Genomic DNA, 23,128 nt, shown 5'->3' on the forward strand with positions numbered 1-23,128 from the left:
ACCAAAAAAGCTACTAAAACCCACAAGCAGCAAATAAGAATAAGTGAAGTTATTCTTAGTTGTAGAAGAGTTGAAGAATTATCTTAGTTGTATCATGGAGACATATGAAGACCTTGGAAACTAACAGGGTAGTGGGAAAGTTTCCAACAATCCAAGCATTAAGACTACGGCAGCCAAAGACCTCAGGGAATGGAGATTTTCTGTCACAGACAAATGTCTTACGCAGAAGGATGAGGGGAGACAGACTGTCCTCAGACTTAAAAGGTGAGGGTAGATAAAGTAAGGGGGGGGAGGGGGGGAAGGAACAGGAAAAAACCAACCTCCTGCCCAAGCTCTGCCATCAAGGTGCCATCAATTTACCGGAGGGTGAGACTTGAGGGTCTTCACAGCAAGGCATCCCCAAAACCTCTCAAGGATGAACTGCATGCCAGTGAGGCAATGTGACCCAGAGAGAAAAAGGCAACATGGGTCCTGGGAAAAGCAGAGATGGACAAACGGCCTGGTGAGTGAGAGCTCCTCAAAGCTGGGACCAAAAGGGATTATTAAACACCCCACCTACCAGCGCTCCTGGGACCATGATGATGGACAACAGACCATGGACTAAGAGTTGCAGGGACTTCTGGGGGAGGAGCACGTCAGCCCAGGAGGCAAGAAATTAATAAATATCCTTCCCTGCACTCCTGGGAAAGGAAATGCTTAGAATGACAAACACAGAAACAGGATGTGGACTGAGAGTTCACCAATGGACCTAGATAATTGTGAAATTATAAGAATTTACGGAAAATGTGCTATTTGAACTTTCTGGGTGACTTAGATGGCAGTCGAATGAAAGCACCCTCTAGAACTTGGGAGGCAACACTGGTGTGTATCCATAACCGGCATGTGGACACCATATATGCTGGATGCCCACCCAACACTTGATTCCACACAAACACATCACTTCCAGCTAGAAGACTGGGTCTTCCAAAACGAATTGTGGAGAAAAAACAGATGATCCAGGCTCTACAAACTTCTCTGGAACAACCCTACATCTGTGTACTCTAGGTCACTCCCAGGGATAAGCTCATTTAATTATAAACCTGACTTGCCATATGACCTACAGACCCAAGGAGCCAAGCCATGACCACATCAATAAAAGGTAAGCCTAATTTATCTGTCTACAATATGAGGACACCACTTAAGACTGTGAAAGCCTAGGGATTCCTAAGTGGCTCAACTGGTTAAACATCCAACTTCAGCTCAGGTCGATCTCGTGGTTTGTGAGTTCAAGCCCCACATCAGGCTCTCTGCTGCCAGTACAGCTTTGGGTCCTCTGTCCCCCCTCCCCGTCCCTCCTCAGCTTGAGTGGGCTCTCTCTCTCTCTCAAAAATAAATAAACATTTAAAAAAAAAAAAAAAAAAAGACTGCGAAAGCCTAGAAGGGAATCCTTAGATCTTCACAGACCCATGGCAGCTTTAGCCTAGAGGAGAAAAGGAGGTTACCCTATGGCAAGCATGACTGGCTGAGAGAAGACTGAAATGAAGTTCAGAAGAACTATGTGGCAAGGTAAGAACAAAACTTAGGACTGGTTGTGTGAACTGGGAAACCTTATATTAGTCCTCACCTTGCTTATCTTTGTACTTTGCTCTGTCCACTAGGAAAGTCAGTATTTCCTGCCTCTAACCACATGCATCTCCATTTAGTGTCTCTTACAGAGACAGTGAAGGACTGCAGGCTTTGAAAGACACTTCCATAGCTAAGATAATATCTAGTACAATGTAGATTTTTGTATATCCACAGAAAAAAATAATACAATAAAACAATCAGCATGTCTTATTGAAGACACTGTTATTCCTCTGTTTAACATTGTTCTGGAGATACTAATCAATGCAATTAGATAACATAAACATTTAGAGGCATAACCACTGGAAAAGAAAGGATTGAAATCTCTACAGGTGACACGATAGTATATCTGAGCCTAAAGGAAGCAATGATAAAAGTAACTCAAACAATAAGACTTTAGCAAAGTAGCAGGAAAACATGCAGAAATCAGCACTATTCATTTACATGAATAATAACCAATTAGAAGATATAATGTATAAGAAAATTCTATTTATAACGGTAACAACAACAACAAAAGATAAAACACTTAGGAATAAACTCTACAAGAAATGTTCAAAACTTATACGAAGAAAACCATAGACCTTTCCCCAAAGACACAAAAGTTGATTTAAGAAAATGAAAAAACATTGCTTGTTCTAGGTTAAGATGTCTCCAACACCATCAAGAAATCAGTTCTAAGTTAAATCATAAGTTTAATGCAATCTCAATAAAAATAGCAATGATCTTTTTAATGAATGGACTTAGAAAAATTGACACCGAAGTGCATATGGAAAAATACAACACGCAAGAACAGCAAGGACGACACAGAAGAGGACAAGTTATAATGGGGCATAGACCTACCAGATATTAAATCATATACAACGCCCCCATGATTAAACCAGTATGGTACTGGTGCATAAACAGTTCAACAGAGTAAAATACACCCAACTCCATAAAAATTCTAGTATATGACAAAGGGAGCCAAGATTTTTAAAAACTAAATGGCACTGGGACAACTAGAGAGCCATGTAGAAAATGATAACATTATACCCATTCCTCACACCATAAACGTAAATGTACTCCAAATGGGTCAGAAAACTAAATGCGGAAAATGAAACTATAAGAATACCGGAAGGCGGCATGGGTGAATTCCTCTATAACCTGAGGATAAGGAATGACTCTCTAATGATGATGAAAAATTCAGATGCAAAAAATTTAAGATTAATATATTTAACTACACAAGAACAGACTTTCACACGTCCAAAAAACCCTGTAAGCAATGCCAAAGATGAGTGGGCAAAGTATCTGCAACATACATCAAAGTTACATGGTTAACAATCTTTTTTTGCTTTTAATTTTTTTAATATTTATTTTTGAGAGAGAGTGCGAGCACAAGTGAGCAGGGGAGGGGCAGAGGGAGAAGGAGATACAGAATGTGAAGCGAGCTCCAGGCTTTTAGCTGTCAGCACAGAGCCCGACATGGGGCTTGAACCCACGAACCATGAGATCATGACCTAAGCCAAAGTCGACGATTAACCAACTGAGCCACCCAGGTGCCCCTAAATGGTTAACATTCTTAAATAAAGAGAACTTTTAAAACCTGAGGGAAAAAGACCAAAAATTACTTAAAAAGTAGGTAAATAACATGAACATTTAATTTTTAAATGTAAAAAAATGACCCTTTAATGTACAAAAAGATGTTCAATTTACAAATTAAAACTATACTGAGATACCATTTCTCACCTATTAGATTGGCAGAAATTCAAAAACTTGACAATATAGTCCATTGAGGCTGTGGAACTCTTACACATTGCTGGAAGGTATTCAAAATAGTAGAGTTCCATTAAGAAGAGGAATTTGTCAATATCTAACAAATCTTATATATGCATTTATCCTGAATATTTACCTCCAACAATACAAAGACACACATATGTAAAGATTTTCATTATAACATTATTTATAATTGAAAAATATTGGAAATTACTTAAATGTCCAAGTACAGGACATAGGTTGAATACACCATGGAATATTCTGCAGTTAAGAAAAAAAAAGTAATTTGTTTTAATTTATGTGTATTATTTTTTTCAAATGGCTACTAAATCTTTAGGACATAAATAATTATTAAATTGTCTGGGCCTATTTAATAAACTGTTAGGTGTTTCTTTTGACCTAGGGATGCTGTGAAAAAATTATTGATATGACAAGGATGTCATGAACTAAAGATTCTGATAAAGGCCTGTGAAGGTTTTTGTTGTTGTTGTTAATGTTTATTTTTGAAAGAGACAGAGAGAGACAGAGACAGAGTGTGAGCAGGGGAGGGGCAGAGAGAGAGGGAGAAACAGTCTCCGAAGCAGGTTCCAGGCTTTGAGCTGTCAGCACAGAGCCTGATGTGGGGCTTGGACTCATGAGCTGTGAGATGATGACCTGAGCCAAAGTCAGATGCTTAACCTACTGAGCCACCCAGGTGCCCCTTGTGAAGGCTTTTAAGAGTCTATTTATGTATGTACCTATGAGGTTACTATGGACTGTGATCAACAAAATTTACAATAGACTAATGAAGGCACTGTCCATAGTGGTAAGTGCTATGTTAGATTTTACGGCAGCACATAATAGGAGGAACCAGCCCAGTCTTGAAAGTTCCTGGGGTTCTTATTTGATTGATTGGTTGGTTGGTTTCCTGTTGTTTGAGGGATGAGATCAAGAGAAAGAATCTAATCAAGATACTAAACTGAGTGCTGGAAGATAAGTAGGCATTACTAAACTGGAATAAGGAGGAATGGCTAGAACTAACTACGGAAGAGGAAATGGAGGACTAGGAAAACGCTAGCATTCAAGAAGCCTGGTATTGCTGGAACAGAATACCCTGCAAGAGAAGAGATGAGGCTAGAGAGTTAGGTAAGCAGTAGGTCTTGAGAATTTTTTATATGAGATTTAGGGATAAAAGGAGTTTGGATTTTGTTAATGGGCAAGAAAGAGCTGCGAAAGGGCTTAAAGTAGGGGAGTGTCATAACTGCTCTAACCAAGTGTGGAGAAAAGATGGAGGTGGGGTGGCACCAAGAGGCTAACAGGCTGCTGCAATAATCCAGAACGGACCTAGACAGGGCAGCTGAACTAAAGTATTTGCAATCAGTAGTGGGCAACCTCCATTTTCAATCAGTTACTATGCCAGCTACTCAACTGCGTTAGAAAGCAGGGATCCTGTGGCTTAGATGACTACAATCGTGATGTTTGTCGAAACCGGGGATCTTTGCCCACCCTTCACAATGCATCTGGGAGTAGAAGTCATTTCATAATCCTACTATGTCTTATTCTCCAACACGACATTGTCAAACCCTGACCTTTAGTTTCAATAAGTGAATTCGGCAACCCAACTGGACCTCAGATTTCAAAGAGATTGTGTGTGTCACAATTCTAACTGTGAATTCTAACTGTGAAGGCCTTTAAGAATAATATCACAATATTTTATGTCAGCTTGCTGATTTTGGCTTGCACAGACTACAATCTTGATGTTGAGCAACTATACCTTTGGGTATAATTATATCAGAGATTTAAATTCTCTTCTAAAGTGTATTCCTGTGACTCTTAAAACTCATGGAGCTTTAATTTCATTTTTTTCTATATGGTAGCCAAATCCTTATGAGTGTCATAAGGTAGTAAAAAAGGTGTCTTAGATGTAAAGAAAAAAAGAAAAACTATTACTAATGGGGACTGGAGAATGAGCCATATTTTACTTAGAGCTACATACTTTTTTTTTTTTTTTTTTTTTTTAAACCAAGAGATGAACACATCCTTGAAATCAAGCCCATTAAAAGTGCATCTTTTGAGGGGCGCCTGGGTGGCTCAGTTGGTTAAGCGTCCGACTTCGGCTCAGGTCATGATCTCATGGTTCGTGAGTTCGAGCCCTGCGTCAGGCTCTGTGCTGACAGCTCAGACAGAGCCTGGAGTCTGTTTCAGATTCTGTGTCTCCCTCTTTCTCTGACCCTCCCCTGTTATGCTCTCTCTCTCTCTCTCTCTGTCTCAAAAATAAATAAATGTTAAAAAAAAATTTTTTTTAAAAAGTGCATTTTTTGAAAGGAAAAAGAAATGCACAGGCTGGGAAAGGGTGAATAGCAATTAGACCCTTACAAGAGTTCTGCCACCTTTAAGCCTCTACACTAAACCCAAAGAGAAAACGATATATGGTCCGAAATGGTAAAAACAGACCCAAGACAACCCTGCCTCTTTTACCATTCTTCCCAATTCCCCTACAACCTCCCCCACCCCAACCTCCTTTAATGAAAGAACTGAAAAACAAGATTTCAGGAAAGGTCACTACAAAATAGGTTTTCCATAGTCCTCTCAAGTAGGGATTATTCAGGTACTTCAGAGGTAAAAAAGCGGTATCAACACCACTGTTGAGTTCCTAATACTCTACTCCTCCAGGGCACCTATCCGAACAATATCCAACCATTTTTTCATCATGGCATACACAGCAGATGAGAACACTGTATTTGCAGGCACGCTGGAAATAAACAGTGGTAACCCCAGGACCCACTGGATGGCCAAGAGTGCTGAAGGGCCCATTATCTTCACATTCCTGAAGCTCAGCTCAATCAGAATCTTGTTTTTCCTCAGCCTTTTAGGATTAATTGCAATATGCAATGCTCTCAGAATTCATTACTTTCAAATCCAGATTCTAATAATTACCAGCTACTAGCCTCCATCCAATAATAACTTCACTTAGTCTTAGTAAAGTACGGCAAAACTGCCTATCTTACAGAGGTACTGTGGAGATTTAAAAATAATATAACTAAAGCTCTTATCATAGCGCTTGGCAGGCAATCAATGTATACGGATTTATTACCAAGAGGGTTGTTGAATTAAAATAGAAAAATCTGACCTCTGTATAGTGGTGATGTTTCGGAGATAAGAAACTGCAGGCTTCCCTCACCTTAGTGTCTGAGAGTTAAAACATTTTATAAAACAATAAAAACCATAAACTGTCTCCCTACTTCTTCCAAATCATAATCTTTTCCCTCCTTAAAAATATCATTGTATTCTAAAAGTGACTGTCCTTGCCCTCCATCCACTAAGGAATACAAGTGTGTAGAACACTGATACACATACAAGAAGTGATTCTGGTACATTTATTTATGTTCTGCAGAAGCTGAGCTGGAAAACCAGTGCAGGACCGCCACCAGACAATTGGAGGGGAAAGAAGATATCAGCACTTTTTTTTTTTTTTTTTTTGGACCTCCCTAAAGTGAAAATAACCCTACCCTCTAGAGACAAAAACTCCCCCCATAAACAAATGTAGACAAGATTCTTCCCTATAAGTAGGCCCTTTCTCCCTGAGAGCCCTGCAAAGAAGTGTTGTATGAACTACTTCAAAATAAGTGATACAAATGATTGCACATTCAGCAGTCACACTAGAGAACACCTGGATCTCTGAAAAGAAATGTGGAAGTGCCTACTGGTAAATCATGCCAAGGTCATACCAGGATGTCAGAGGATTTCATGTACCCATGGGAGAAATAAGCCACTGTAACCAATTCTGTGACGTACCATGTTTTCCAAACAGTGGTGACTCTCAATTTCCTCTTTCTGATTAAGACGGGGAACAGTTATCAACTCCAAACATAAACTTACTGTCACTAGAAAATCTCTTAATAACTCTGGATAAACATGCTTAAGTAGTAAGTATTTAAGACTGGAATACAACAAGTTATTATAATGCCTAATCACAATAGCCCAAATATAATTTTAACCTTTCAGGGGAGGACAGTTTTGGAAGGACAGCAAAGGATTCTTCTTGAATCGTCCTTTAACCCTGCTAAAAAAACATTAAGACAGGGGCGCCTGGGTGGCGCAGTCGGTTAAGCGTCCGACTTCAGCCAGGTCACGATCTCGCGGTCCGTGAGTTCGAGCCCCGCGTCAGGCTCTGGGCTGATGGCTCGGAGCCTGGAGCCTGTTTCCGATTCTGTGTCTCCCTCTCTCTCTGCCCCTCCCCCGTTCATGCTCTGTCTCTCTCTGTCCCAAAAATAAATTAAAAACGTTGAAAAAAAAAAAAATTAAAAAAATTAAAACATTAAGACAAAGCAAAGTCTGTATGTGCCAAGAAACTAGAACACAAACAAAAACCCCAACAAAATAAATGTTTCCTGAGGCAACAACTGTGGGATCACCTACACATTCATTCAGTGGAAATATGGGAATAACTTCTTTGTTCCAGGGACATAGCATGGGAACACATGGATGCATAAGACATGGTTCCTGCCCTGAAAAAATTCAAAGTCTAAAAATAATGTCTGAAGAGTCACAAGTCATTTTATAGTAATATTGTATTAATAGAGACAGACCCACATAAACGAGTAAGATACATTTAAATACATTAAAAAAGAAGCTAAAAAAAAGCCTTCTGCGAGTTTACTAACAAATTTTGTTATCCGAGTTTGGGAACACGATTAAAGTTGTACTGTACTTTCACGACAAGAATTAACTTATGACACACGTTTTATAAAGCTCCCCCTCCCCCAACCAAACACAATTTGTAAATTGGGTGCTTTTCAGCTTGACACGTAGGGCGTGGCACTGGAGTTCTCACACAACCCTAAAGACACTTGGATAAGCTCTCACAAGTCTGGACGTTCAGGTTTCCCAGCAAAGGCCAGTTAACTCCCTAATTCTCCTTCAACCTTGAAACAACACTGCCACCTCTCTGTGCTGTCATCCCTGCCCACTTACACATATATACCCAGCCTAAAGCATACAAATCACATCTTCCACTCCTGGAAAACCTTAAGGAACGAACCACGAAGGAAACACCCCCTCGCTCAACATCTATATTCTCTTCTTCGTTTTCGAGGCTGGATTACCCTAATATGGGTAAACCAGTGCAGTTCAATGCGGAGCATCTAATGACTTCAGTCTGAAAAAGCCATTCCTTAGACTGGCACAAAACCTTGGCGGAGATGCTTAAAAAGCAACTGCTCTGGTACACGCGAGGACTGGAAGAAAGGGAAGGAGGGGAGAGGGGCGGAGTGAGGCGCGGGGACTGCGGCGGTGGCGATGGGTCCCCCCAGGTCGCGGGCACCGCCCAGGCGGGGACCTCGGCGCGGCGGGCCAGAGATGCGGGGTGACCTTCCGACGAGGCCAACTCAAGGAGGTGCTGGGCTCGGAGGACCGCGCCGCAGCCGCCGGCTCTCGGGCGTACACTCGCCCGCACAGCAGCGAACACCGCGCCCCGGATTCCAGCCTGGGCTCGTCCCCGGGCAGAACGCGGCACTTGCAATCTCCGCGTCCGGGCCCTGAGCCTCGGCCTCGGCCGGCCGCCGCCCGGACACACCCCCGCCGCCGCCGCCCCAGCGGCCCCAACCTCTCCCGGGGCGGCCCGGGCAGGCATCGCTCACCTGCACCGCAAGCCGGTCTGCCGCCCCGCGGGCTCCGGAAGCCGCGGCTGAGCTGGCTTCGGCCGGAGAGAGCTCAGCCCTGGTCGTCTGGGAGGTTCCCCGCCGCGAGAGGCAGAAGGACGAGTCCGACGGGCGGCGGCGGAGCCTGGGCGGCAGGAGGAGGAGGAGGACTAGGGGCGCTCCGCTCTCCAGAGATCCACCCTCCTCCTGGCCGCTCTGCAGCAGCCGCCGCAGATCACTTCCGGGGCGCTGGGAAGCGGGGCGGGGCCGGCTGGGGAGTAACTTCCTGTTCGCGAGCGGAGAAGGGGGGTGTTGGGGCCGGAGCTGGAGAACAATGGCCAGGAGGGCGCGGGCTAGCAGGCGTCCACCCTCTGCGTGCCGAGGGCGGGCTGCGCTGCCCTTTGGACGGCCCCACACCCGACTCCCCGCGTCCGGCGAGGTGGAGTCGCCTCCCGGGGGCCCGGGAGTGGCCGCGGGCCCCGCGGAGGTTCCCGGATCTCAGCGTCGGCGCCGCGACGTCCTTGTCTCTCTTCTGGGGACCGGGAGGGGGTTCCCGGGGAAGGAGGGGAAAGCAGAGGCCGCCATCTTGCTTCCGGGGGGCAGCCGCTTCTCCCTGGCTGTCCTAGGGTGGAGGCCGCTCTGTCCTGTGGCCGGGGTTTCCCAAAGGGGAGCTGGCGACGTGGCTCGTCGCGGGCCGAATCCTTGGAGATGGTTTGGTCAGTCTCCTGCCCTGGCTGGAGGGTTTCGGTACCTGCGCTGGGCCTCATATCTATCTGCTGATCCCTGGAGAACTCGCCCCCCGCGGATGGTCTGTGATCTTTTGCTGAGAGCACTTGAACCCCCTGGACACCGCAGGTCTGGTGTCTGGTGTGGCGCTGAGATCAAACGGCGGCTCCGTGTTGTGATTTGGTAGCTTAAGTTAGAAGTAGTTCCACTAAATCTGTTGCTTTATTTGAATCCTTCCACAGGTTCGAAATAGATCTTTTGCCTAACATCCGTTAGCAAATAGAGTCTTATCTCCTGCCATTTATTTATTACCTTTTCTCCACCCCCTCCCCACCCCTATTGAGTACCCACTCCCTGTTTTGCACACCTCGTTCAAGGAATGCCCAGTCTGATGCGCAGACATAAAAGCAATTATGATTGGAAGTGTATATATCAAGGTGTACGGAGGAAAGAATAGATGACCACTAACTGTGTTAGAGTTTCAAGATAAGGGATTTCCCAGCACAAACATAAGAGATGGGATGGCAAATCCAGATCTTAACGAAAAAGACATGCAGCCCAGGGACAGATGATACGTGTTTAGAAGTCTGAGTAGTAATTACAGGGTTTAAAGTTCAAGCCTGGGTTACTGAAAAAAGATGAGTCCGGAGAAGCAGATAGGAACCAAATCGTGAACTGTGTTTCATGTCTTGGTGAGGCCATGGAAAGAGGAATGAGCCTGGATAGATTTACAATTTAGGCTGTTGGTGGAGGATGTTAGTTGAGGGGAGGAGTAGGGCAGGAGGGCTTGTAGACAAGGGACGTTACAGAAATCCAGAGAAAGGATAAGGACCATTATGTGAATGGTAGTTGGCATCCAAAAAACATGGATTCCTAAAATATCAGGATGCCAGATCAACTGAATGTAAATGTAATTGCTGAGGGCAGATTCTGGGTAAGGGAACGGAAGTAGCAATAATGATGCCTTGTTTTGGTTTGGGGGGGAGGGTAAAGTTGTAAAAAGGAGATAGTGAATGGCTGGACTCCGGCAGGGGATGTGGAAAAGTGCCATTTGGGACCTGGTGAGTGAAGTACCAGCGGTGCAGTCCAATGGCAGTTGCTACATGGGTCTGGAAGCTCTGAGGGAGATTCTGGGCTGAAGTTAAAAACATCACAGGTTTTGTATCACCACATCCAAGCCCACTGCAGTCTCCCTTTATTGAGCACAGTTTCAAAACCACTTCTTTCATGCTACCTTTTCTTGGGCAAATTGCTGAAATAGAACATTTTTAAAATCCCCCATGCTAATACTCAAATGTTTAATGTTCTTGTAAGGACCAGAAAGGTCAGGCTTACAAGAAACTGAATATGACGATGGTACCTAGTATAGCGTTACAAACTCAAGAGATGAAGTATCATGATTAATTTCACAATTTTTTTTAAAATTTAATCATTGACAATAGTTTATTTATATATTTACTTTTGACATTAGCTTATTTAAAGTGGCCACAGACTAAGGACTGAGGATGATAGGTTGCACAAATATCTGTTGAATGGAGAATTAGAAGAAGGATGACTTCAAGAAGAGTGAGCAGTGGGAACACAATGAAAGACAACCACAAGTTCATTAGTCAGCCTGTCTCAGCTGCTTTTTGGTTGTTCATAGCCATGTTAACCTAGCTGAAAGCAGTCAGAAATAGAATGGATTATTTTGAGCCGAGGCTTCAGAAAGCTACAAATAACAAAAGCCCTATAAATAATAGCTACAGCGGCAAACCAGAGACTAATTATTAGTTTTTACTCAGCATTTTTGAACATAAAAAATGAGGAACTCTCACCTTTAGTTCTTAGATTATTCAAATACATTATTCTCAGTCTTTCTAGAATAGAAATACATGTAGGTGTTTTAAACCACTGTATAATGGATACCATAGTGAACTGGAAATGAGAACAATGACCTCAAGTCCCTTTTTTGTTCTTTGCTCACCATATGACCGTAGCAAAGTCACTTAACCTCTCCCTGCCCTAGTTTTTGACTGTAAAATAGAAATAATAATAGCCTTCTACTGGCCTGCGTCTCAGAGATATAAGAAATAACAAATTAATACTTTAAAAGCTCTTTGAGGTACTTGGATGAAAGGGTATGATTGTAACTACATATTATTAATAATTAGCACTAATATCCTGAAGAACTCATGAGCATTCCTAAATTTGTTGCCTGAGCAACTCAACATGAAGGATTCTGTTTTTGAAATGGGTTTCGATTAAAAAAAAAAAAATAGGGTTAGATTTCTTTTTGACTTATGTGTTTAATTTTTATTATTTATGATCAAACCTTATGTGTTAAATACAGTATGAGAAAAAATAAAAGAAATTTTAGTAACTACAGTCCTAGATTCACTGCTGTTATAGCTAATATATGCTTTGGGAGGATGTATAGGTAGGTATGCTTTTGTCGGAATCTTGTTTAGAAATAAATGATTAGTTTACTGCAGTCATTTAACTGGAATTTTCTATGAAAGCATTACTCATGTCCCTATAGAATAATAAGAATTTGACATGCAATTCCATGGTTGTCTGAAACATGAAACATTCCTGTGAATCTTCTGTCATTTCCATCATTATTTAATCAGAAATACAAAATAAAATGTATAGGCCTGTGAACTTTTGTCCAATGTCTATCCTTAAAGTAGATGAAATTTTGCCCATTAGATTAGTGGCTTTGGTATTTTTTTTGAAAGGTATATGCATATATAAACACATTTAAACATATTCATGGCAATATAATGTGCACATTTTATGCACACGCTCATTATCTGCCAATTCATGAAAATATTAATGTACAATAAGTACAGGTATAGGAGCAACTGTTAACAACAAAAGCTTCTTTGGGTGTATTGGCCAGATAAGAAAACAGTTGGTTATTAGCAATTTGTCACTATTGATGGGAAAGAAATTCAGAATACATGTTTATCATTAGTAGAGTTATGAATGCTGTCTATAGTACTCATGACACCATAACATATTATTTCATTTTGTTTTCACAACAACTTTGTGAGGCTCGCATTGTTCAAAAAAATAGGCTCAGAGGCTTAAAGACTTGCTACAAATTGTCAAGTAGCAGAGTCAAAGTCAAATTTTTGAGATTTGCAAATGCACTGTTCCCTGTAGGACTTTATACCATGGTTACCAGCTTGATATGACAGTTATGCCAGAATATATTTAGAATAGGGACATTTCTGGCTTAAGATTGCTTGCCTGCAGAATCTAAAATTCAGCCAAACTTAAAATTTTAAAACTTAAACTGCTATTCTTGTGTTTATGGCTGTGTCTTCACCAAAAAGGCAGGAACTTTGTTTTATTCATCTTTGTCTTCTTTATGATGTCAGGCATAAATACTCAAAAGCATTTTAGGGATGAAAATAAAAAGTATCTTGTGATGATCCGTTGAATACTTAAAGAAAAAAACCCATATTTATAATCACCTCGGAAACTTTTAGGGGTGTGTTTGTGTGTGTGTGTGTGTGTGTGTGCACGTTTTCCACACATTGAGGAAAAGATCATTTGTTTTGGTTTGCTTTATAATTTAACTTAGTGAGGCCATTGCCTCAGTTTCCTCCTTCACTTTTATTGGCATCAGGCCTTGGAGGGGTAGGCTTATACAGGTACCATAGATGACAGTCACTTGTATGATACCGTTTCTAATATTTTTGCTTAAATATTCAAGTAGCCCCCTCCTTTTTTGTGGCCACTCTGGTGAGAATGTATAAGGAACAGAGGTCTGACAACTTAGGCCTTTATTATAATTCTTCATGTCCACCCTTGTGGACCACATATTTCCATACTTCTGTCAGGAAATTAGAGGATAAGACTGAAATCAGTGGTCCCCAAGTGTCACTACTCCCCAGAGTCACCTGTACAGCTTTAAAGGGAAATCCCACTCCAAACAAAGTCAGAAAGTCTTGGGTGATCCCTTATGTATATAGTTACATAAATAAAAATATAACTGGGTAGCATAGTCTGTTAAGCGTCTGGCTCTTGGTTTCACCTCAGGTCATGATCTCATGGTTCATGGGTTCAAGCCCTACATTAGGATCCACAGCTGGCAGCGTGAAGCCTGCTCGGGTATTCTCTATCTGCCTCTCCCCTGCTTGCACTGTCTTTGTCTCTCAAAGTAAAGTTTATTTCATCTATCTATCTACCTATAGCTATCTATATCTATCTATCTATCTATCTATCTATCTATCTATCTATCTAGCAAATATAAACTATTACACCTTCCTTTGAATTCTGATCATCAGTCAGGTTGGGGAAGCTCTGCTTTCAGTAACTTATCCGAGGTCACCCAGAACCATAAATAGAGCCAGAAACAAATTCAAATCTTACAAGTCTAAGTTAAATATCTTTTCACTGGGCTTTTCTGTATTTTTACTGACTACATATGATGGGGTAGGAGAGAAAAATAGCAATTTTAGTTTTTTAAATTATTATTTGCCATATTCTGTTACATGGTTTTAAGATTAAATGAGTGAATACCTGTAGAGTACTTAGAACAGTACCTGGCATGTGGCAAGTACATGTAAGTGTCAAATAACAAGTCTGTTGCCTAATGACAGCATTCACTTTGCCTAGGGTTAACATGGGTAAGATTGTTTTAGATAATAAACATTTTCTGGGTAGAAAAAACGTGTGTAAATAATGGTGGAATCCTCAGCCTTTTTTTTTTTTTTTTTTTTTTAAATCAGGAAAGCTCTGGAATTTGTATAGCTGAAAATATTTCTATATTGATTCTTTTCATCTTTTCTGATCTATTAAAAGAAATGTTAATAACATACGTACTAAAGTTTTGGACTTGTAGCTGTGTAGTATTCTCATATGATTTTATTTAAGATACAGTTATAGCTAAGGTACGTGACATGATGGACTGTATTTTACATTGTCCTCTTGTCACTATTCTAGCTCCAAAATCAATTCTTCTTGTTCTGTAATCAAGTATTCATTGTTTAGAAGCCATTGGCTGCTCATATTGATCTTTCAAATAAAATACTTCCCTGGAATGAGGTAATAGATAAACTTGATTCTATTTTAATCTCTCTACTTCTCTACAGGTTTCTTTGTCATCTTTCAACCTTGAGCAAACTTTTATACTTGTTAACTATAAATAAGATTGTACATTTTCATCACTAGTATATGAAGAACCCAATCTTAAGGGCTCTTTCATGTATTTTGACAAAGCCTATAAAAATAAGCCTTTGGTTAGCATCTGTTAAAATTGATACCCATCTTAGTTTTTGTTCAATTTCATAAGTTGTGTTACTTTTCAGAGGAATCATCACATGCCCAGCAGCAATTTCTAATGGCTCCTGAATTCTTATATTTGGCGGGGGGGGGGGCGCAGGGGCGTATACACATGCACAGAATACCTTCATATCTTCATGCAGAATATGAATTTAGTGGTTAATATACTTCATAAAAATGAATTATACTATCATAAATCAGTTTGTCCTGGAAAAGGGTAGAGGTGGGGAGGTGGGGATAGACCAGAACAGAAGGTATTTACAAAGTCAGGAAGGATCCAGTAGGTACAGAGGATTAGACCAAAAGGTACAGATCTGAGAAGCCAGAAGGGAGAATTAGATGCTGTCAGTGGTGAAGCAGCTGATTATTGGAGTCCAGAGTCAGCCAAGGGAATTTAATTAGCATTTATTCAATATTTACTGTATTTCAGACTTTGTACCACAGACCTTACAAAGGAAGGAATGTTTGGCTAGGTCCCTTAAATCTAGGTGGTTTAAGTCTTGAAAGAGAAAATATTATTAATAAGCAGGACACTTGAACAAATTCTATCATTCTCTGCCTTTTAAAATACTTATACTGGGGGTGCCTGGCTGGCTTAGTTTGGTAGAGCGTGTAACTCATGATCTCGGGGCTGTGAGTTTGAGCCCCACATTGGGTGTAGAAATTACTTAAAATCTTTTAAAAATACCCTGAATAGTTTATTATAAGAATTAAAAATTACATGAGATAGTGCATGTTAGTTTTTATAACCCAGCCCCCAGCTTTTGATCCATATCCAGTCCTTCATTCTTTCCACGTCATTCTGTCTGTATTTTGGACCTCAACTCCTCCCATCTACTGAAGGGCCACACTCAGTCAATTATTCTCTTTTTATTGTGTATTCAACCTCTCACTCTACTGTTTCCTTGTTGAAAGTATCTCCCTCATATCTTCCCTCCCTCTAGCTTCTACCCAGATTCTCCTTTCTTTCACTAAAGAAAAATTTTCGGAGAATTTTCTGTGCTTGCTATCTCTCCTTCCTCACCTCCAAGTTACTCCTCAACCAGTTGTAATCAGGCTTTTGTTCCCAACACTGCTTTGAAACTACTCTGATAAAGTCACCAGTATCATCCTTATTGTATAATATCTCTCACTTCTTAATGTTTCAACTGCATTTGAATTTGTTGACCATCCTCCCCCACTCCGCCTTTTTTTAAAACAATCTGTTTTCTTAGCTTCTGTGACGCCACACTTCAAAGTTTCCTTTCTGGCCCACCTTCTTGACCTTTGGACCTTATGTCTTTGTTTAAATATTGCCATTCAAGGAATGGTAAGGCTCTTATCACTTAATCTAGTCTACACATTCTTCTTGGATGATCTCATCTATGCTGGTGGCTTTACTATCCATATGTTGATGACTCCTAGCCAGGATCACACTCCTAAGCTTGAAACTGATATTCAATTCCCTACTTGGTATCTCTTGGGTGTTTCATACATACCCAGCTCAAACACAAAGTGTCCAAACTGAACTGATGCCATCACCCACCCAAATGCCCCAAACCAGAAATCTAAATGTGTACTTTGAATTTTCCATCTTCCTCAACATCCATTCTATCACCACAATCTGTTAAACCTTCCTTTTCGGTATATCACAGTCATCCACTCCACTCCGTTTCGACTGCCACTTTCCTAATCCTGACCATTATTACCTGCTTACTATCACTGCAGTGCAGATCCCGTGAGTTCAGTGTATTCCCCCCCACATATCCACTCTTCATACTGCAACTATCATGATCTTCTGGAGCAAATAGGTTCATAGAACTCCTCTGCCTCAACCCTTTCAATACTTCCATTAGTCTCAGGATAGTCTGAACTCTTTTGTGTGTCTTTTACAGCCTTACACAATCCAACATCAGCTTATCTTTGTATTCTCATCTGTGGTCACGTTTCCCTCAACTCCCCGAGAGAGAGGGATCTAGCTCCAAGAATACAAGTAATTGTCTGCTTTTGTACATACTGTGGTCCCCCAAAATGTATGAAAGTTAAATGAGCAAAAGTTAAGACCTATTACACCAGGCTCGTAACTCAATAATATAAATACTAGAATATTCTAATTATTGTACAAAGGCTTTATTTTTTAACCCCTGCCATATGTATACCTAATATATTTAAAACCTGGGTTAAACATTAAAAATGATAAATTTCTTAACTCACATTCCATTTCTCCCATTTATGGCGACATTTAGTAGATGAAATTTATTTTCATGTTGGAAGGAAGTTGATGTGTATTTTGTAGAGTACTGACCATAACTATTAATGTTTTATAAACTTCAGAAAATTACTGAGAAAAATTTGAATTCCAGTTTTCTCTTGATAATGGGTTCATTAGTGAGTTGCATCCTTATTCTGTTTATATCATGTTCTTTCTGTGTTTGAATCTCTGGAATACTTAAGGATGTTAATTTTCAATCCATAACTTTAACAATCTCTCCATTTCCTTTGTCACTGTATTTTATGTTTTTAGACACAGTTGTCAAGGATAAATTTCCAGTGTTTTCTAAATGTGCTCTCATATAGTTCTTTCCTTTCATATTTGAATTCACAGGAAATCAACTCCAAGTTCAACAAAGAATCTGATTTGGGCTAACGATTCACAACATTAGGAAAACCTAATTTTTTTTTTTTTTTTGGACTTTGTCTCAACTGTAGTATTAATGGCAACATTTTCAATTTTTGTCATTAACTTTTATAAAATATAAAGCTCAAACGTGGTAAAATATTCAAATAATTGCACAAATACTGCTGTACAAAGATGGCATTATCTGAAGGTAACTGAGCCACCCAAGCACCCCTCTATATTTTTGAAATGACCATTTTAAAATACAACCTATAGTTTTCTCTATTCCACTTCTGACTCATTGTGTTTCTTTTTTCTGAGCAGAAAAAAGTAAAGCGTGAAGTCGCAAAGAAAAAAATTATGGAACCAATAAATTAATATAATAATGGGATTTTGAAGTTCTAGGAGACTTTTGAAGTGGTCTAGACCAGAGAATTTCTCAAAAATTATTTTACCATGACCTCTGGAGGAAGGCAAAAGATCCTGTAGCCCACCTGTTAACAGTTTTTTCTTTAAGATCTTATCTTTAAGTAATCTTCACACCCAATGTGGGGCTCGAACTCACAAACCCAGCATCAAGAGTCACATGCTCCACCGACTGAGCCAACCAGGCACCCCGTTTCCATTTTCTAATGAAAAGAACTCACTGATGATGAATGGATCAATAAAAATTGAAGTAGAACCATAGTTCTAGTCTTCCTCAAACCAGCAATAAGCAAAAAGTTAATTTACAGAGCATGAATTACTCACCTGTAAGAACTGAAGAAAAGATTTGCTTTGTGAAAAGTTCTCAGTCCATGTATGTCAGGGTTCTTTAGAGAAACAGAACCAACAGGAGACTACTATCCATCTCTCTCTATAGAATTGGCTCACATAACATGGAGGCTGAGAAGCTTCAAGATCTGTGGTCAGTAAGCTGGGGACACAGGAGAGCCAATGATGTAAGTTCTAGTCCAAAAGCCAGGAGGCCAGAGACTCAAAAAGAGTCAATGTTTCCATTTGACTCTGAAGGAAGAAAAAAAGCTGATGTCCCAGGTTAAAGGCAATCAGGGAGGAGGAGTTCCCTTCTCCTTTCAGGAGGGTCAGCCGTTTTGTTCTTTTCAGGCCTTCAACCGATTGGATGAGGCCACACGCATCTGGGAGGACAGTCTGCTTTACTTAGTCTACCGATTGAAAGGTTAATCTCATCTAACAACATTCTCACATACACACTGAGAATAATTTTGACCAGATATCTGGATACCCAGATGTCCATCACAGCCTACACATGAGGTAGGGTGTCGGCTTACAGTAGGTTTCAAAGTCACGTTGACCTGATCTGGTTTCCCACCAAAGCAAGAATCTCTCAACAACACTGCTATTGGCTGGCCATGTTAGTTTGACCTGAAGGGTGTCTGTCTGTAATTACAGCCAATTTTCCTACCTCTAACCTGTGGAAGTACTCAGAATAGGTCTATGCTGCATTCCACATACTAACTTTTCAAATAAATTGAGACTTTAGTTATAGTCTCCCAAGTGGCTTTTTTCTCCAAATATCCCTTCTCATCCTCCTAATATAGGATTTCTTCATGTACTCTGGTTCTGTCAGTTTTCTTTAAACATGATGCCTTGAACTAAGCACATTTTTCTAAATGTGTCCTACTTCCTTTATGCTGGAAAAAAAAAAAATCAACTTTGAGTCTCTGTTTCTGTTCTTCCCACAAAACAAAAGGAACTTCTTGTTGACAGAACCACCGAAACCATTATTTATGACTATACGACTAATAAACTAGCCTTAGTACAAGTTGTTCAAGCACTTTACATAAATGATTCTCTAAACTGTATATATGCAATGTGTCATTTTCCTCGAGACACAAACACCAGTGGAGCTCACACTATATACCTAACAATCCTAATTTTTTAGGTATCTACTTATATCTGCCTATGACTTAGGTGAAGATGACTCATCCCCAACTCAGGAGTCAATCCTGACTGGCCTAAGCCATTTAGGGTGTTTCTGGATGGGAGCAACCCCCCTTGTCAGCAGGTTGGTTTCACAGCAGGCGTGTGATACAGTTCTGGCCAATTAGATGTGTAGGAAAGTCTGTTGGAGTTGCTTCTTGGAAAGATTTCCTCATTCATAAAAGGAAGATTCCAATAAATGGTCTCTTTCCTGACTCTGGATATTGTATCTTGATGTATTGCCAAGAACTTCTATCCACTTTGCTATCAGCTAGAAATGTCAGAGTGAAGATATTGAAAGGACCTAAGTCCTTAATGTCAACCAACCCATCTCAATATTCTCTGCCCTTCTTCTTTTATCCTTGCAGTAATATGACATAATTAGCTACCTTATTATTTAAGTCAAATTGAGCCAGGGTTTTCTGTTACTTGCAAGCCAAAGTCATCTTAATTGATAAAATCTGTCCTTGAACATTTCAAAAACTGAGTTAACCCTCATCTTGCAATTGGTGGGAAATCCAAAATCCTCCCAACATTTCTTTGAGGTTCCTCAGGCTAACATTCTTCAAGTCCAACTTCTTGTTTCTATTTAATTCTTGATTGCTCATCTCCTCTCCTGTGGCAAAATGTCTCCTTATGTACTGTGTTCACCCATTCATGGAACATGGCTTCTTTTCCTCAATATAAAATCTATTCAGATCAGACACACAGAGGTATGTGTATGTGTGTATGTGTGTGAGTGCACACACCAAACTTTATTGAAGGTTCAGAATGAGGAAATAGAGTTTACTTTACTCCAGTAAAACACCTTAAAATGGATTATTAGGAATTCTTGTTTTTAAACATCCTAGGGAATTCTGTCTATTGGAAATTTTTACTGGTCACCTTCCATAGTCAGTAGTCTCTGGTTTCATTCTTCAAGCTAATCTCTTCAGGAAGAAGCACTTCATCACAATTCTCAGGCCTTGTTTTCAAATTAATTTAGTTTTTCACTTACTCAGGGACTCGGGTTTATTTTTGCATATCAAAACTCATTACATGTACTGCCAAATTAAGAGCCATCTACTTTGGATCTTATCTGTTGGGGGCATAGAAAAGTGGGGCAGATACTTGGAAATTTCAGTCCCTCTGTTATTCCTCTTCGACCAGTATCTGCCAAAGGAAGGAAGCGACAGAGAGTAATGTTCCTGCTGATATGAATTCTGCCAGTTCATCTTAGAAGAAAGAAACAGCTATGGTCACTATTAGTTTTAAATGACATTTCCCTCCCCTGCCCCCCTCCCCCACTGTGATGGACAAGAATGCTAATACAATGAGTGTGCTAGAATATTTGCGGTGTGAATCTTCTCAGAAATTTTGAATCTTTTTGTGCTGCCACAGACCTCTACAGCACGGGCATTCCTCATTTTATCACCAGTTTCTATTCGTGGTAAAACTTTGAATAAAATAAAACTTGGCCTTTAGAACATCTTAGACATGTATTGTCTACCTACATCTCAGCAAGTCTCTTAGGCACCAGGGAAGCCAAGCTGTGTCACTGTTTTCGCTTCAGTGGGGTATTGGCTGGATTGGGCTGGAATGTGTTATCTTTCCGGCAGTAGCAGACTGGTGAATTTTCAGGGAGAGGCCGTGTTGGCTTAGTTGGTGCTAAATTCAACCATGTCTCTCTAACCAAGCATTCTGCTAGGGCTCTTACATCCTTTCTGATTGGCTATCTTTTTGAGTACCTCTAGTCTGCTTCCAGAAAGGATGAAGGTAGCAGACATGATCCCAGGACAATGACTACTCCACAAAAAATCCCATTAATTACACTTTTGTGGTTCCAGTTTTCAAAAGTAATCTCTCTTAATCCATTCCTTTTTTTTTTTCATTCATTCCTGAATTTAATATTTATTGAGTATTTCTGTGTGTTGATACTTGCTGAGTATGTTTCATCATTAGTCTCCTTGAAGTTCTAATATTCATGAATATACTTCAAACTCCTGTTATTTCATGTCAGTGTCAAATCTATATAATGTTCCCCCTAAGTGTCTGCTTAATTTCAATGGGATTCAATGCAACAAAGACCAGTTAGGTCAAGGAAGTTGGGCTGTTCTTTATAGTTTATTGTTACACTTACTGTCAGTTATTCTTGAAAATTCAAAAGAAATACTGCCATAAGCAGATTTGTTTACTAGTGTTCCTTGGCTCCATAAACCTTTTACGGTGTTTTCATAAAAGTAGTAGAGGTGATTACAGAGCTTCAACTTGAGTATAATTAAACAATGAGATTTGTTCTGTTGCTGATCTCAGTCTGCTTTCTGTACATAACGTCAGCTGTCATGTCAGATACTGAGTATGCATAGAGCTTAGTAATATGCTGCTGGTTGCAAAAAGCTTAGACAACTTTTTAGAATTGTGCCTACCCAAGAAGCAATTTCATTTTGCACTTGATTATGTTTGGTTTGAATAATGTTTGCTTATGCAAAATAATATTAGAGCCTCTCTTTCAGAATAGGTTCAAACCACCGAACACTATACTTACAAATCAACATAACACAGTCAGTTTGAAGATGATGTTGCAACTGACCTATTGAATTCATTTCCTGAGGCTGCCGTAACAAAGTATCACAAACTGGGTGGCTTAAACAAAAGGAATTTGTGTCTCAAGGTTCTGGAGGCTGGAAGTTTTAAGTTCAAGGTATGGACAGGGTTGGTTCTTTCTGCTAGGACAGGGTTGGGAGGGAGAATGTTCCACGCCTCCCCTCTGGCTTCTCTGGTGGTCTGTTGACAATCATGGGTGATCCTTGGCTTCCAGATGCATCACCCCATACCTGTCTTCATCTTCACGTGGTGTTCTCCCTGGTGTATGTGTCTGTCCCCAAATTTTATTTAAAGTTTATTTATTTGTTTATTGGGGGGAGGGGAAGTGGGAGAGGGGCAGAGAGATGGAGAGAGAGAGAGAATCCCAAACCGGCTCTGCACTGTCAGCACAGAATCCGATACAGAGCTCGAACTCATGAACTGTGAGATCGTGACCTGAGCCAAAATCATGAGTCGGACCCTTAACCGACTGGGCCACCCAGGCAAACCCCCATCCTAAATCTACCCTTTCGATTAAGGACACCAGTAATACTGGATTAGAGGCTTACCCTTCTCCGGTATGACCTCATTTTAATTATATCTGCAACAACCCTATTTCCAAATGAAGTTACATCCTGAGGTACTGGGGATTAGGGCTTCCCCCTAAGAATCTTGGGGGACACAATTCAACCCATAACATCTGTAATTGAAATGATGTTTTGTAATAATTGTTCTTCCATTCCTTCAACGAATATTGACCATTTGTGTGCCAAGCACTGTGCTAGATACGGGAAACACCATAATAAATCAGATACACTCCTTGCCCTCAAAAACTTTTAGTTTATGGATTTGTGCCCTTCTTCAGTTCTGAGGGAGTGAAATAAAGCACAAAGGGACTATAAATGATCATAAAACATGTGGTAAGATAGCTAGAAACAATAATAATAACCATATTTGTTGAACTCTATGCAGCATCGTCATGTAAGTTACCTCATTTAACCCTTAAAACAACACTACAGGAGCACCTGCGTGGCTCAGTTGGTTAGGCATCCAACGT

The 23,128-nt window shown here is 40.4% G+C and overlaps 1 protein-coding gene across 1 annotated transcript in view; it reads right to left on the reverse strand.

Moving 5' to 3' along the window:
- The window catches only part of RALA (RAS like proto-oncogene A), a 71,256-nt gene extending 62,053 nt beyond the window's left edge, over positions 1-9,203 (reverse strand). Inside the window, exon 1 of the mRNA XM_049642768.1 lies at positions 8,970-9,203. The gene's annotated coding sequence lies outside the window, so the exon portion shown is untranslated. The remainder of the gene's footprint in view (positions 1-8,969) is intronic.
- Between the last annotated feature and the right edge of the window lie 13,925 nt (positions 9,204-23,128).

This window comes from Panthera uncia, chromosome A2, assembly GCF_023721935.1.
Source record: "Panthera uncia isolate 11264 chromosome A2, Puncia_PCG_1.0, whole genome shotgun sequence".
Classification (NCBI taxonomy): domain Eukaryota; kingdom Metazoa; phylum Chordata; class Mammalia; order Carnivora; family Felidae; genus Panthera; species Panthera uncia.